At 40.7% G+C, this 14,922-nt stretch overlaps 1 long non-coding RNA gene across 1 annotated transcript in view; it reads left to right on the forward strand.

The window, feature by feature from the left end:
- The first annotated feature begins 253 nt into the window (after nucleotides 1–253).
- LOC138359172 (uncharacterized) overlaps nucleotides 254–14,922 on the forward strand; it is a 209,684-nt gene continuing 195,015 nt past the window's right edge. The window contains exons 1-4 of the long non-coding RNA XR_011225832.1: nucleotides 254–833; nucleotides 1,813–2,033; nucleotides 3,187–3,238; nucleotides 3,861–3,922. This is a non-coding gene — a long non-coding RNA (uncharacterized lncRNA). The remainder of the gene's footprint in view (nucleotides 834–1,812; nucleotides 2,034–3,186; nucleotides 3,239–3,860; nucleotides 3,923–14,922) is intronic.

Here is a 14,922-nt window from a genome sequence, read left to right on the forward strand (position 1 = left end):
ATCAGTGATCAGATGAATATTACAGACTCAAGAGTAGCCTTCTCTTCTTGTATATAAATGAAAAAAATAAATATGTTTGTTTAATTCTAATGCTTGTAGGCGAGAACAGGTGTGAACGCCAGCTAGCGCACAAGTACATGAGCGCCCAAAATACTTTTACACAAAAGACATGTACAGACAGGCGTGTGGCTTCTGACTTCTTTTTTATTGATTAATATTAAATATTAGTCGCTTACCTATAATAGTTATCATTTTATGCAAGTATAACTATCACATAATAAATATAAAAGGAGTTTATCAAAAAACTGACAGAAGTGTTGTGTTTTGTGCGTTGTATCGTGTTTGTGGGCATTCGGGTGTGTTGTGTTTACGCTGGCGGGCGGCGTCCTTACCAACTCCGGATTATGTCTATTACATCACTAAACTTCATTTAATAACTATATGCCTGTTAAATAGAAGATTTTAATTGTTAATAGCATTATATTGTCGTTTTAATATGGAACACGTACACATATGCGAAACGTCTAAAGCTGGTGTCCGAAGTGGTAAAAATATTAGTGTGCGATGTTGTCAATGTACGGAGTGTCTTGTATCCGAGTCCATAGGAATTACCGTTTGTCCTGGCGCCATCTATGTTTTGACAGCAGTACTACTAATGTTCCCACGTTATGTAATGATCGCTATACGGGGTGTTACGGTCAGTTGCTCTTCTATATATGTTTATGGACAACGTAGGTGATTTGAGGCAATTTGCGGCCAGAGTGAAATAGTATCCACGCGGTGAGTGATGGAGGAGGATATATACTGCTGTGTACTCGACCAGCGGGTGAGAGGCAAGTTATATCCAACAATTATGGGGAATAGATGGGTTATTTTAAGCGTAGAATGTCAGGTAACCGGTAACTACACAGATGGGGTAGTGTTTTTTTAAGTCTTTATTTACTAAAGTGGAACATTACATTATGCCTTTAGCTGAACAAGTCTACTGGTGGGGGAAGTAGACGGGTTTTATGAAAGTATTTTACCTAAATATTTGTATTTGGTTAACTAGTTTAGCCGTTACCAGGGAGGGTGTTCCTTTAATCTAATCTAAAAATTCTAGCCGGACAAAGTAATTAAAGAAATTGAATAGAACGAAGTGGTTTGCCATGGTGCTTATCATTTAGTTAATTCACTTAATTTAGTTAATTATGTCTGGTAAAGGCCGGTCGTGGAAAGTTCCTAATATAGCAAGTTTTAAAGGAAAAGTTTGAGTTAACTTTAACGCTAAAGTTAGTGACCAATTAGCTTAGTCTATTGTGAGGAAAGTTACTAGAATCTAACATTGCAAGTGCCATTTCTCTACTCTTTGAGAAACATGACTAGATACATGAATCGCATAGTTTTATTACTAAATGTTCATGGATTAGGTTGCATAGTTGAGGAAATAGTGGTAAGGTTTGTGATTTTGTGTACCTTGACTTCAGCAGATATTTTGATAGTGGCGCAAAATTGATAAGGGCTCGGATCATTGGGAATGCTGACTGAAGTTGATTAGGTCATGGCTATACCAATGGAAATTAGTATAAATGGGGTTAAGTTGGGAGAAGTGTTGTAAGTAGTGCCTAAAAGCTCTCCTTGGACCTCGGTTAGCAAGATTATGGTTTAGACTGAAATAGTTGCAGAATTGGCAAATAAAAAATACCGATGCCCTATATAGTTTTGAAATGGTTAAGACTACCAGATGCAGTTTAATGCTGACAAATGTAAGGTTTGAGGGCTAGGTAAAGATGGGATAGATGGTGTAGATTAAGAGTATTAAATTTTTTGCAGGTGGTAAATTGTCCCTGAGCTGGCACTGCTCTCCAGCCTGGGATGTTGATTGGTTAGTCTTCAACTGCCTCCCAACATGGTAGCGAGGTCCTGAGCTGACATGCAGTGAGGAACGTGGAAAGCTTCCTGAATTGGCACATGGTATGCCTCCCTTTCAAACCAGCAGCTGGCACAAATGTTCCAGCTAACATCAGAATAGTGGATGAAGCCCACACTAAAATGTAAGTGGTACAGTAAATGGACACCCCCCCCCCCTCTTGACACCGAACAGTTGGGAGGAAGGGGAGAAAGTGTGGCTTATAATTCTATTGCTACAGAATCTTTTGCCATAAGCCAGTGGCAGTGCCTATTGGCACTTGTTATTCAGAATCTCCCCCTTACATAGTTAATTAAAAAAGAAATGCTGTAGACAAGCTTAACTTTTGAAGGGGGCAACATTTTCGTTGCCATCAAAGCACATCAAAGATGCTCTGAGCTAACTTCCCCTAGTCATTAGTGAATGGTGGCCAGTAACTCTGCCATTAGAATCCATGCAGAAAGTGTGCACTTATGCTGTATCTGCCAGTTTGCTAGAAATTGAAATTGGCATACTTGCTCAGCAACTACTTGCCCTCTTGTACCATGTTACTCAACCATAACATAACCACCACACCACCCATTCTTCTAAAATAACATCCTGTATGATAAAAACTTCTGCTTTAAATATTTCTAATTCTAATATTAGTTGGCTTGCATGGTGTATTAATCATTCCTTTGGCAGAACTGTAGCTAAATTGTTCCCACAACATTTAATCCGTTAACAGTACTGTATCAGGTTCATAAGAAATTTATAATAAAGACCAAGTGTGGTCATGAGTGCTGCAGATGAGGGAGATAGAACCTTACACCTGCAGAAGTGTGGTGATAACTGGAGAGAATATGGCCTTGTATAGTTGCTAGTGTAAAAATATTACTAAATTTAGTAAAATCACATTGTCTTGGTAGTATAGTTGGGTTAATTATGAATTTTCAGACTAAAATGCTTGGTACATAATTACAGAATAAATTTGTCCCCCTAGTAGTAAGCAGTGGTTGCAAAAGAATAAGAATTTGTATATATAAATTTTGTATTGCTTTTATTCAAATGTTATACATGGTTAAATTAGTTTTTGCAATGTTCCAGAAAAATGTTCATGACTAAAGTTGTTGGAAAATAAAATTTGTATAGGATGTTGACTTGAAATGACTATAGCTTTGTTTCTTTAATAAAATGGGACAACAAGATAGTTAGTGTGCCATTTAAAACGGCAACTGTTAAACTAGTGGTACAGGTATGAACAAAATAACATTGCTATGCAAATAACTTTTTAGTAATATTTGCTGTTCACATGACAGATTGTGGAAGGTCCTGGCAACAGAGCTGCAGAAAAATACTTGCAGATCTACAGTAAGTAGTGTTGTGTACATTGGAATTAGAGGGTAGAAGTTAATTGCTAAAAACCTATTAAATATTAGGGTATGGAAGTCTAGGCTTAGGCTAGTGGGTACCATATCTGCAAGTTTAGTCCTTTCAGAAATGTATTGAATAGAATGGTATGTTGAAATTGTGAAAATTGTAATGTGGGGCATTAGATCTTAAACAGCATAGTTGAGGGTGTTTTATTAATAAAATTTTAATGAAATATAAATCTTGTTTAGTTAACATTAAATGTTTGTTAAATAAGCTTTAATCATCTATAAATGTATAACACTGTTAAGGGTAATAATGAGTCAAATAAAGTTAATGGCAGGAAAAGTTTTGTTCTAAGTGATTGTATTTTTCCCTTGAAAGTAAAAAAAAATATTCAATGTTTACTTTAGCTTGGTTTTAAATTTATATAGTTTTCCAGAATGTGGAAATATTTATATTGCTAAATTAGATTCTTACTACTGCTACTAGAATATGTAGGAAAGGTAAATTCCTTAAAGAAATTTTTTCCATCTGAATTTGTAAACTACTGAATGCTAATTTGAAAAGTAAAGGAAGATTGGCTTTAAATCTGAAATTAATTTGTTGAAATATTTTTCAGGTGAAAGTGATTATGATGCATGGACTGGCTTGGAGTGAGTCTCCTTTACTCTACAAAAGTGGGTGAGTTTGAATTTGATGCTTTAGCTATATCAATGACCTAATCTTAATTCTCTTATCTAGTCCATTTATAGGTGTGTAACCATGTCCTACTGTTACAACCCACAGGGGATGATGCAGTTTGTACTGATCCTACCCCATTTCATAAAAGGGGACCAGGCAGTCCTGCAGATTTCCCTGGCTTCGCTTTTTCAGAGCTTTGCTCTACTACCCATCTAATAGATGGACTAGATTTGCATAGGTTTAGGGACCCTTAACAATGGTTACATTGTTAATTCTCACAGGGCTTGTTTGCTGAATGGGTGGATGCATCTAAAACTTTAGTGCCTGGCATGCATTGTACAGTGCTTTGAGTAAAGCATATGTACAATGTGTTGATGGCACTAAAGCACCCATTCAGGGAACAAGCTCTGCACTGAAACCAGAGGAAGGGATAGGCCTTGCTGAGCCTATCTTAAAAGATAGGATGTTAGGATTTTTGGGCTTAGTATTAGGCATTGGTGATAATAAAAGTAGTGTCCCTGTTTAATGTTTATTTTTCTTTTACAGGTGATTATCTCTGGATCTTCTGTTCATCTAGGAGCATCTGTCCCACAACCTGAAACAGTAATAAATATTAGATGTATTATAAATACTATATGTAAAACTTATTAAATAAAAATTTTTTAATGAAACTACTTTATATACCTTATCCTGAAATTATGCTGGAAATTGTTTACTACTATTGATGCAATGTTTAAACATCTGAAATTTTTTTACTTTGAAAATAAATACTTGGTAAAATTTACACCTATTTGTAACTTGTTACATAGGTGCATGCAAAATGCATTGAAAAGATGTAAAAGTGGACTACCTATTCAATTTACATAAACTAACAAATATTGCAAATTAGTCTGAAATATTAAAGTGGAAGAAACTTTAGTCAATATTTTAGTTTTCATATTTGAAAGTAAATTTAAAGCTATGCAACACCTAACCTTTGTACAAATTATGATTTAAATTAACTAAAGATCATTGTTAAATTTACAAAACATTAGAAAAGTAACACTGAAGCATCTATACAACATGTGAAAACCAAAGTCTTTGGTAACTTAAATCATTTAAGAGCTTTGATTAAATTTGTCTGCCAAACTCTTCAAATATTCTGAAATATTTTACCTAGATTAAAACTAACATTGACAGTAATCTGTTTTGCCCTTTCAAACAATTAGTTTGACCTAACATCTGCAAGGTCCTGAAGGAATAGAATTCTTTTTGGTAAAACTTTGTTTGCTAAAAATGAACCCTGCCTAATGAACCTGCTCATTTTTTTTTTAGAAATGGTAATTGCAACATTATCAAAGGCCATTGTTTTAATAACCAAAGTACCAAATGAAAGACCAAGAAGCAACAAACGGGTACATGGTAGAAAGGACAAAAGAATGGTTACGAGGACCCTTTCATTTGTTAAAGAAATGACTGGGAAAAATGCTCATACCACAAGGGGTCTTAACCCTTGTCATATACATCACTGACATTAATCTAAATATTACCAACGACAAAAATTGCTGATAACATGTTATAACAAAAATAAAGAATATAATATTGAGGCCTTAATGCAGATCTCTAACTCTACAAATAGTAACAAGACCGGCAATTTCTTAATATAAAACAGAAAAAAATCCAAGACCTTGCACATGAGCCAGAACAATCCATATCACAACTACCACATTAAAATAAAACAATGAAGGTAAGGTAATTACCAAAAGAAGGCACCAAACCGGGAAGGCCATGTAGCACCATCAAAGTGCAAAATAATCAGATGGCGCTAAATATCACCAAGAATGCCAATACGAGAACAAAAACGCATAAGGCGAACAATATCAAAAGTATGCGATTCACCTAGAATTCTATCGAGGGACAAGTGACTGCGAGGGACGGTCGGAAAGCAAGACACACGCTCGTCATGGAAGTCAGGACATTCAACAAGGATATGCACAACTGTAAGAGGGATAATAAGGAGCAGGGCGGCGCTCCATTAAGTGACCGTGGGTTAAGCGGGTATGACCAACCCACAGCCGTGCCAAAGGAGTGTCCCACCGCCAGTTACGGTGGTAGGAGGAAGGCCACGGGGACACGCTAAGTTTGAGAGTTCGCAGCTTGTTACCAACCACAGAGGACCAACAACCCTGCCAACGGGGAAGAATGAATAACAGGATAAAAGTCGGAACAAGGAATACCTTTACGGGAGATGGGACAAGAACGGATAGCTTCCTTAGCGGCAGCATCCGCACGCTCATTGAAACACCAATATGGCTGGGAACCCAGCAAAACTCTACTGATTTAAATTTACTAGAAATAAGAAACAGCCAATGTTGAATCTCAATGACCACCGGATGGACAGGATTAAAGGACCCTAGAGCCATGAGGGCACTACGAGAATCAACTACAACCACAAAGGAGGAATGAGAATGAGAAAGCAAGAGACAAAGAGCATAGAGAATAGCATAAAGTTCTGCCGTAAAGACGCTAGCCTCCGAAGGGAGGCGACACATGTAAGTACGGTCAGGAAAAACAACAGAGTAGCCCACACCATCCGCAGACTTAGACCCATCAGGGAAGATGGAAATAGAGTGGGAGTGCGAAGAAAAGTGCTCAAGGAAGAGGCTTTTCAGAATTGTAGGAGGGGTAAAGGCTTTAGTAATACAAGTCAAGGACGTACAAAACTTGGGAAGGGGGACTCTCCACGGAGGTAATGAAGGAACAATACGAGGAGAAACATTAGAAATATGAACAGAAAGAGAATCCTGTAAGCGAGATAACGGGACAGAAAGTGGGAGACAATGAAGAGGAACAGGAACCACAGGAGGAGGAAAAGTCAATGCACGACAGAGGCGAGAGGAAGGATGTTGGAAGGACCGCGCAAGATAGCGAAGACAGTAGCGATCACGGCAATCCTGAAGAGAGAGAAAGCCAGTGTCAACATACAAACTAAGGGCGGGAGTCGAACGAAAGCCACCAGAGCCGAGACGCAACCCAGTATAGTGCAAAGCATCAAGACGGCGAAGAGTAGAAGGAGAAGCAGAAGAGTATGCAGGGCAACCATAATCGAGTTTAGACAGGAGTGCAAATAGAGAAGCGTGCGCCTATCCGCTCCCCAAGAAGTATGGGACAAAACCTTAAGGAGGTTAAGGGCCTTAGAGCATTCAACTCGGAGGCAAGAGATATGGGCTGACCAAGACAAACGAGTGTCAAAGACTAACCCCAAAAGCTTCGCGGAATCCCTGTACACAATGAGATGACCATAAAGCAACAACAATGAAGTAAAGGTCCTTTCAGTAAGAATCTATCATTCACTGAAAGTTGCTGCAGTTAAAAATAAAAGAAAATACAAGTCCCTAGAAATAAACAAGTAACCTTTTTGACTAAGGAAAAGAAGGTAGTTATTCTACTGTATAAATCTAAGTATTCACTTAGATAACTGTATCCAAGCATAGAGGTTCCCCCCCCCCCTTCCCTTTCAGAAAAACATCTACTTTCGAAATAGTTTAACATTGGCCAACAAAAATGATTCCATAACTAAATTGCCTAATACCAGGAACAACTGAGAGCCATGACAAACACTGCAACCCTCTCCTACCCCCAAGTCTTATGCTATTTATGATCCAAGGTAATTTGAGATACTATACTGTACTTCCTACAGACGAGTCTAGTGAGAGGGTGATCTCATGGCGATTAAATTGAAGCACGATACAGGTGTCAACGAACATCAGTCAGCCCACTTGTCAGCACAGTGGATAACTAATGACATCATAATCTGCAGTGTTGTATGCCTCCCTGTGGCCATTTAAATCAATAAAACACAGGGTTGTGGCAATGTTTACAGCATAAGGCAAGGTATAGAGGAATCCTGGAATGCCATGTAATGTGTAGTCCTTGAATGTGCTTTAGGCAACCAAATTGAATAACAACATTTCTGGTGTTCGGCTATATAATCCGAGTTTCTCATTCGGTATAATGTTTTAAACCAAATAGGAATTCACTTTAAAGGTCAATTTATTTGGAAAGTGCTAACCAGATTCCAAATTACTGAGCTCTGAAAGTACTACAAGGCAAGTTTAACCGAATGAGTGTTTGCCTATCCATACCCCCATGAGGTATGTGACAACACTGAATAAAGAAAGGGTCTTTGAGCATTCACCGTGCAGGTATTTGACATGACCAATATAGCCAAGTGTTAAAGATCATTCTAAGCAGTTCTGCACAATCCATATACTATCAATTAATATAATTGTACAATGGTGCTTGGTGGATGATATTTCCTATTAAAACTCATTGGACAACTGTTTGTATTAGACATTTTAAACCTACAAATGGTAGCCCTAGATATCGCACTACAGTATTAATTACAAGATGAACAATGTAAAATCAATACCACAACAGCAAAGGATGACGGCTTTTCAACAACCGACAAACACGCAGGTCTAACACCAGCCATCCCGAGAGAGGACGTCCCAAGCATGTACACCCCACAACTTTACATCACCTTTGCTACCTCACGCGAGCACGCAACAGCATGAGGATGCCATACTCCCAAACCAACTCCATGCACTTTGAGGCTTTAACAACTCAACATTTAAAAAGTTGATTTAAAAAATCAAACACCTGAATTTTTCCCTAATTAAATTTACTAGGGAAATGCACACCAAGCCATGAAACTTACAATGAAGATGAACAAACTACACACAACTGTCACCAAACTTCCACATACCACCCCCTTCTCACTCCTGCCCTCCCTCCTTAGGTGCTCTGATTGGCTGAGCACCTGAGCCACCACCACTCACCTCTTGTTGTGAGAGCCTAAAGCATGTTTGGTTGCACTTTAAAAGTTCCCGAGTGTACTCGCCTAATTGTGAGTACCGCCTGCCCGGTTCACCATTTTGTTTTTCAATCTACCTCAATTTACCCCTTTACAGTCAAATATTATGCAAAATTATGTTTAAGACTTGTCCCTTCTTAACTTAAATAACTGCTTTGGCCATCTGCAATCTTTCTAGATGGGTAACAATGACTCTTGAGGCCAGAAAGAACTTATCAGACGGCGATCATAACAATACGGTACACACACAAAATCACAACCTGATATACACCAAGCAGAAAATCCACTGGAGCTGTGAGGCGACGTAAACCTTTGCCCAAGGCACTGGCAGCTGCATACTCTACCACAGTATATTACTGACTTTGTAAAAGTCTTACAACCGGATTTCCCCATAAATCACAGCAAGTTTTGAGGCCACTCCTTGAGTCAACGTCTTATGTAAGCCCTACAAGCACTCAGGTGAAGGCTGAAGCAGTTCAACACCATACGCCCCAACTTCAAATACACAGTTGAGAGGCGGGACCAAAACGTGATTTTCTGTGTGTGCCTGAAGTTGGGGCATACGGTCTTGCTTCACCCTTCACTTTACCCTTCACTGGCGTACTTCAGGGGTTTTACTTAATACTTGGACTGGCTTCAGTAGGGCCTCCAGACTTTCTGTGGCTTCACAAGTGTCATGTGAATCCCCTGCATAGCAGTGGAACTGCCTTTTCCCTTCACCTTCAATGCCTCTGCACTGGAAGTATACATCTACACCAGCCCAGAAGAGTCATCAGTCCTGCCACTTCTCCATACCCCCCAGGGCCTGGCACGGCCTAGTACGACTCAGAGGCAAGCCGGGCGCCACTGCTAACTGGCAGTTTGTCCCCACAAACAAGCAGTTAGCCGCCTTCAACTGACAGTGGTACAGCTCAACACAAAGGCACCGCCTGCCACAACGAGCAGTTTGCTAGTTGACCAGATGTCCACCTCGTGTTGACACTGGATGAGTCATCACCGCCGGACTATATAAAGAGCGCTGCCTCCCTGGAGAGGCAATCTCTCCCTTAGTGCTCTAGGATCACCTTCGTGTCTCTAACCCGTCGTCCGCTTCCAGCCAACGTCGTGTGACTGATGCCATGGTGGTATGGTAGCTGTCTTCAGAACACCAGTATATCTTCATACTTTTATTCATTGCTTTTAGTTTATTTTTTGCATTTAAGGTCATACTAACTTGTTCACCTTTGCATTACATGATAGTCAAGTATTGTCATGTGTTATTTTTGTTCATTACTATTTCAGTAAATTGTTTAATTATTTATTTGATAATTTTCATTTGTTTCCACCTGCAACTTACACACTGCAAGGCCAATAGCAGCATTTCTTTCATTTATGTGAGGGAGAGCCATACCATCTTGGTTCAGTATAGCTGTGATACCATAACCCATCACACAAGATATCCAGTTGTAAGACTTTTACCATCAGTGGTGGTAGAGTATGCAACTGGCAATGCCTTTGTTACAGGTTCGTTTCATCTCACAGCCCCAGTGGATTTTCTCACACATTTGAATACATGAAACAACTTTATTTGATACATTCCAAACCAAAGTACTGTACAGTACAGTAATTATCAAACCATCAAATATGTGGGATAATCATAGTGCGCTAAATATCACTAACGTCGCCAATACAAGAACAAAAACGCATACGGCGAACAATATCAAAGGTATTGAATTTACCAAGAATTTTATCGAGGGACAATTGACAGTGAGGGATGGTCGGGAAGCAAGACACGTAAGTCCTGGAAGTCAGGACATGTAGAGACAACGGTTTGGACAATAAGAAGCAGGGCAGCGCTCCATTAAGTGCCCGTGAGTTAAATGTGTATGACCAATATACAACCTCGCCAGAGCCGTTTCCCACCACCGGTTACGGTGGTAGGAGGAAGGCCACGGGAACACACTACTCTTAAGAGCACGCAGTTTGTTACCAGTAACAGAAGACCAACAACCCTGACAACGGGCAAGAATGGGGAAATGAATAACTGGGTAAAAGTCATAATAAGGAATACCTTTACGGGAGACGGGACAGGTACGGATAGCTTCCTTAGCGGCAGTATCCGCACGCTCATTTAAGAACACACCAATATGGGTGGGAATCCAGCGAAATTCCACTGTCTTAAATCTACTGGAGATAAGAAACAGCCAATGTTGAATTTCAACTACCAAAGGATGGACTGGATTAAAGGATTCTAGAGCCATGAGGGCACTGCAAGTGTCAACTACAAACACAGAGGAGGATTGACAGCGAGAAAAGAGTTGATGAAGAGCATAGAGAATAAGTAGCATAAAGTTCTGCCATGAAGATGCTAGTCTCCGGAGGCAGGAGACAAAAGTGCAGTCAGGAAAAACAACAGAGTAGCCTACACCGTCTGCAGACTTAAGACCCATTGGTGAAGACGGAAATAGAGTGGAAGTGTGAAGAAAAGTGTTCAAGGAAAAGGTGATTTAGAACTGTAGGAGGGGTAAAAGTTTTAGTCATGTGGGTCAAGGCTTACAGAATTTAGGAACGGGGACCCCTCCATAGGGGCAAAGACGGAATGACACGAGGGCAAATATTGGTAACACAAACTGAAAGAGCATTTTGTAAGAGAGACAACCGTACAGAAAGAGATAGGTGGTGAAGAGGAACAGGAACCACAGGATGGGTAAAGGTCAAGGCATGACATAAGCAAGAGTGAGGGTGCTGTAAGGACCGTGCAAGGTGGAGAAGACAGTAGCGATCATGGCGATCCTGTAGAAACAGGACGCCAGTTTCAACATACAGGCTTAGGGTAGGTGTCGAAGGAAAGGTACCAGACCTGAGCCGTAACCCAGTATGATGCAGTGTGTCCAGATGGTGAAGGGTAGAAGGAGAAGCAGACGAGTAAACAGGGCCATAATCGAGTTTAGACAGAACGAGAGAGGAATGTAAAGAGAGGAGCAGTGTCGATTAGCTCCCCAAGAAGTATAGGACATGACCTAAAGTTAGTTAAGGGCCTTAGAGCATTCAACTCGGACATAAAAAATATGGGGCGACAAAGACAAACGAGTGTCAAAGATTAGCCCTAAAAGCTTTAGCAGATTCTTTGTACAAAAGGGGATGACCCCTGTTACCTAACAGTAAATAGGTATCTGGGAGTTAGCTGTTACAGGCTGCTTCCTAGGGGGTGTGTGTGTGGGAGAAAAAAAAATTTAGTAGTTAACCACTGAACTGCTCTGTCTCCAAATAACACCCTGGTGCACAAGAAATAAATTCTTTCCAAAATTTTTTTTTCTCTTCTTATATTGTTAAAATGCAGTCTGATCACGGGAAACTAAACAAAAAATATTGTATGTGACTTACTTTAGCTGCGATGGAGCTGGGAAGTTGAGCAAATTATGGGCGCTGAGCGTTGGAGCGATGGGGGTCTGTCGGCCCCGCCACCCCGTGCGACGGCAGTTGCTGCGAATAAAATGTTGCGCAATTATTTTGAAGTTTCTCATTCATTTCTTCCTTTTTTTTGCTGTAATATTATTTAAAAGTGTGTAATTTGTGGAATTTATATAATTCAAAGTATAGAACATCGCTATGCTCAAAATTATGGGCCTCATATATGCGACATATTCTACAATCAAACAGTGCTTTTGCGGTTATTACACTATATACACACATTGTATATACCCATCTACGTATGTATTCACCATAACGATCCACTATGTTGGTATGGTGAGCCCAAAAAACATGAGTGAGCTGCCACACCCTGCCAGTCCTCCCTCCCTCCTCCAACACATTACTCGCCAACATTCCTCCTCCCAAAATACTGTTATTGTGTTTATTACACTATTTACACACGTTATGTATAAGTATGTACATGTTTTATTCATGTACATACGACATACTTGCCATCTCCTCACCTCTCTCTCTTGCCTACTTAATGCTCTTGCTTCCCTCATCTCATCACAATCGACTTTATAATGGTCCAGGACGGATCAAAATGTCGTCGTCTATTCAATTTCCAGTGTGTGGTTTGTTCAACAATGAAATCTTCATGCAAGATCTTATAAAGAAAACCCCTAGAACGAGTTTTGCAGATACGAAAAAGTTTAAGGTGAGTAGGGGATGGTTTGAGAAATTTTGAAAAAAGACGTGGTATTCATAGTGTTGTGAGGCATGGTGAGGGTGCCAGCTCAGACAAAGTAGGGGCTGAAAGATTTGTTCGTGATTTTAAAGATTTTGTAGATACTGTATTGATGGATATATTCCACAACAAGTGTTTAATTGTGAGGAGACATGGCTATTCTGGAAAAAATTGCCGAAGAGGACATACATTACCCAAGAGGAGACGTCACTGCCCGGACACAAGCTAACTTGGGCTAACTTGTGTCAGGATAGGCTAACTCTTGTGCTGTGTGGCGATTTGAAAATTAAACCCTTGCTCGTGTATCATTCCGAAAATCCAAGAGTTTTAAAAAATATATAACGTGCAGAAAAACTGTGATGTAGAGTGGTTTGCCCTGCCATCAAAAAATATCTGCAAGAGAAAAGTTTGACACTAACCCTTAAAGTGCGCATCACTTCATATGAAGTGTAAATCGTTTTACCAGTCAACTGCGCTTCACTTCATATGAAGTGTATGGGTACCGCGCACGATTTGAATGGCCCGCGGTGTAGCTGGGGGTCCCATACGCTGCCCAGGGGCTCTAGTAAACAGCGGCCATTTTGAAAAAAAATCCAGCTCACGATCCGATGGCATGGGAGGCCTCAGTTTAGCGAGAGTCACCATGGCGAGCGCACGGTCAAACGCCTCACGGGCACGCACCACTCAGTCCCTCACCCCAGAGCAAATAGCCCACGAATTATTCTCTGAAGGTGAAGAAAGTGTGTTTGACGATTCAGACAACGATGAGGATTATACACAGTTGTCGGGTGACAGTAGCAGCAGCAGTGAAAGTGAAAATGACCGCCATGCCATGGCGAGGCCTATACGCTCTCCCATGCCTCCTCGCCCATTTTCTACCCCAATTCTACCACGACCTCACAGTTCCTGTGGATATTTTCTGTTTGAGGGTGACGAGTCAGAGGGAGGCGACTCCTTTTCTGGGTTTAGTGACTCAGATCAAAGTTTTATTGAGCCTGTGGCTGGTACCAGTGGTGTAACTGGGCGAGAAATTGTCGCGTCAGCAGCATCTCGCCCGGCCAAGCGCCACCGCATGGCACCACATGAGGGACCAAGACCCTCGTGTTCACGTGCACCCACCTCACGTGCACCCACCTCACGTGCACGTAGCCGCCGTGCTTCTCGCAGACGGTATTCAGCTCCTGGTCGCCGGTATGCATCGCTTCCTCGCCGTCTTTCCTCTGCATCTCGCAGGACGCCTGGTGTACTTGAGTGGAGTGATGGTGACGATTTTATTCCTAATATTCCTCACTTTGACGATAAAGATGTAGGGATTACAAACCTTTTCCCTAATCAAGGTGAGGACATGGCTGAGATGGAATATTTTACAGCATTCTATGATGAACCACTCATGGAATACATTGTACACCAAACGAACCTGCATGCTGCTTACCTGATTGAGAGGGAAATCACAGAATTTTCACGACTGCAGCGTTGGAAAAATACCACAGTGGCGGAAATGTATGTGTTTTTGGCACTCTGTTTGTTGATGAAGCACTGTCACAAACATGCAATAAATGACTATTGGAGCAAGGACAAGACAATACCAACACCTTTATTCAGGAAATATATGTCACGAGACAGGTTTCAGATACTCCTCAGGTGTCTACATTTTGGAAGTGTTCAGGACCGAACACCTGATGATAGACTGTGGCGAGTGAGGCACTACATGAACGATGTTATTGGAAAATTCAGAGATTTTTATGTACTTCCTAGCACACAAACTTAAGTATTTGCCACCTGGTGTGAAGCGTGCAATAGCCCAACGTGATTGCTTGGTGTGTAAAACAACGACACGTAGAGACAAGAAACGGAAGCTTGTGCAAACATGGTGTGAAACGTGTGGTATCCCATTATGTGCTGTCGACTGCTTCAATGACTACCACAGTCTAGAAATCTTCTAAGTGTGCTTCAAAGTGTGTATAGCGTGTGCGAGTGTGTAAATATGTAAACATATAAGCAGATAGC

Source organism: Procambarus clarkii, chromosome 89 (assembly GCF_040958095.1).
Source record: "Procambarus clarkii isolate CNS0578487 chromosome 89, FALCON_Pclarkii_2.0, whole genome shotgun sequence".
Classification (NCBI taxonomy): domain Eukaryota; kingdom Metazoa; phylum Arthropoda; class Malacostraca; order Decapoda; family Cambaridae; genus Procambarus; species Procambarus clarkii.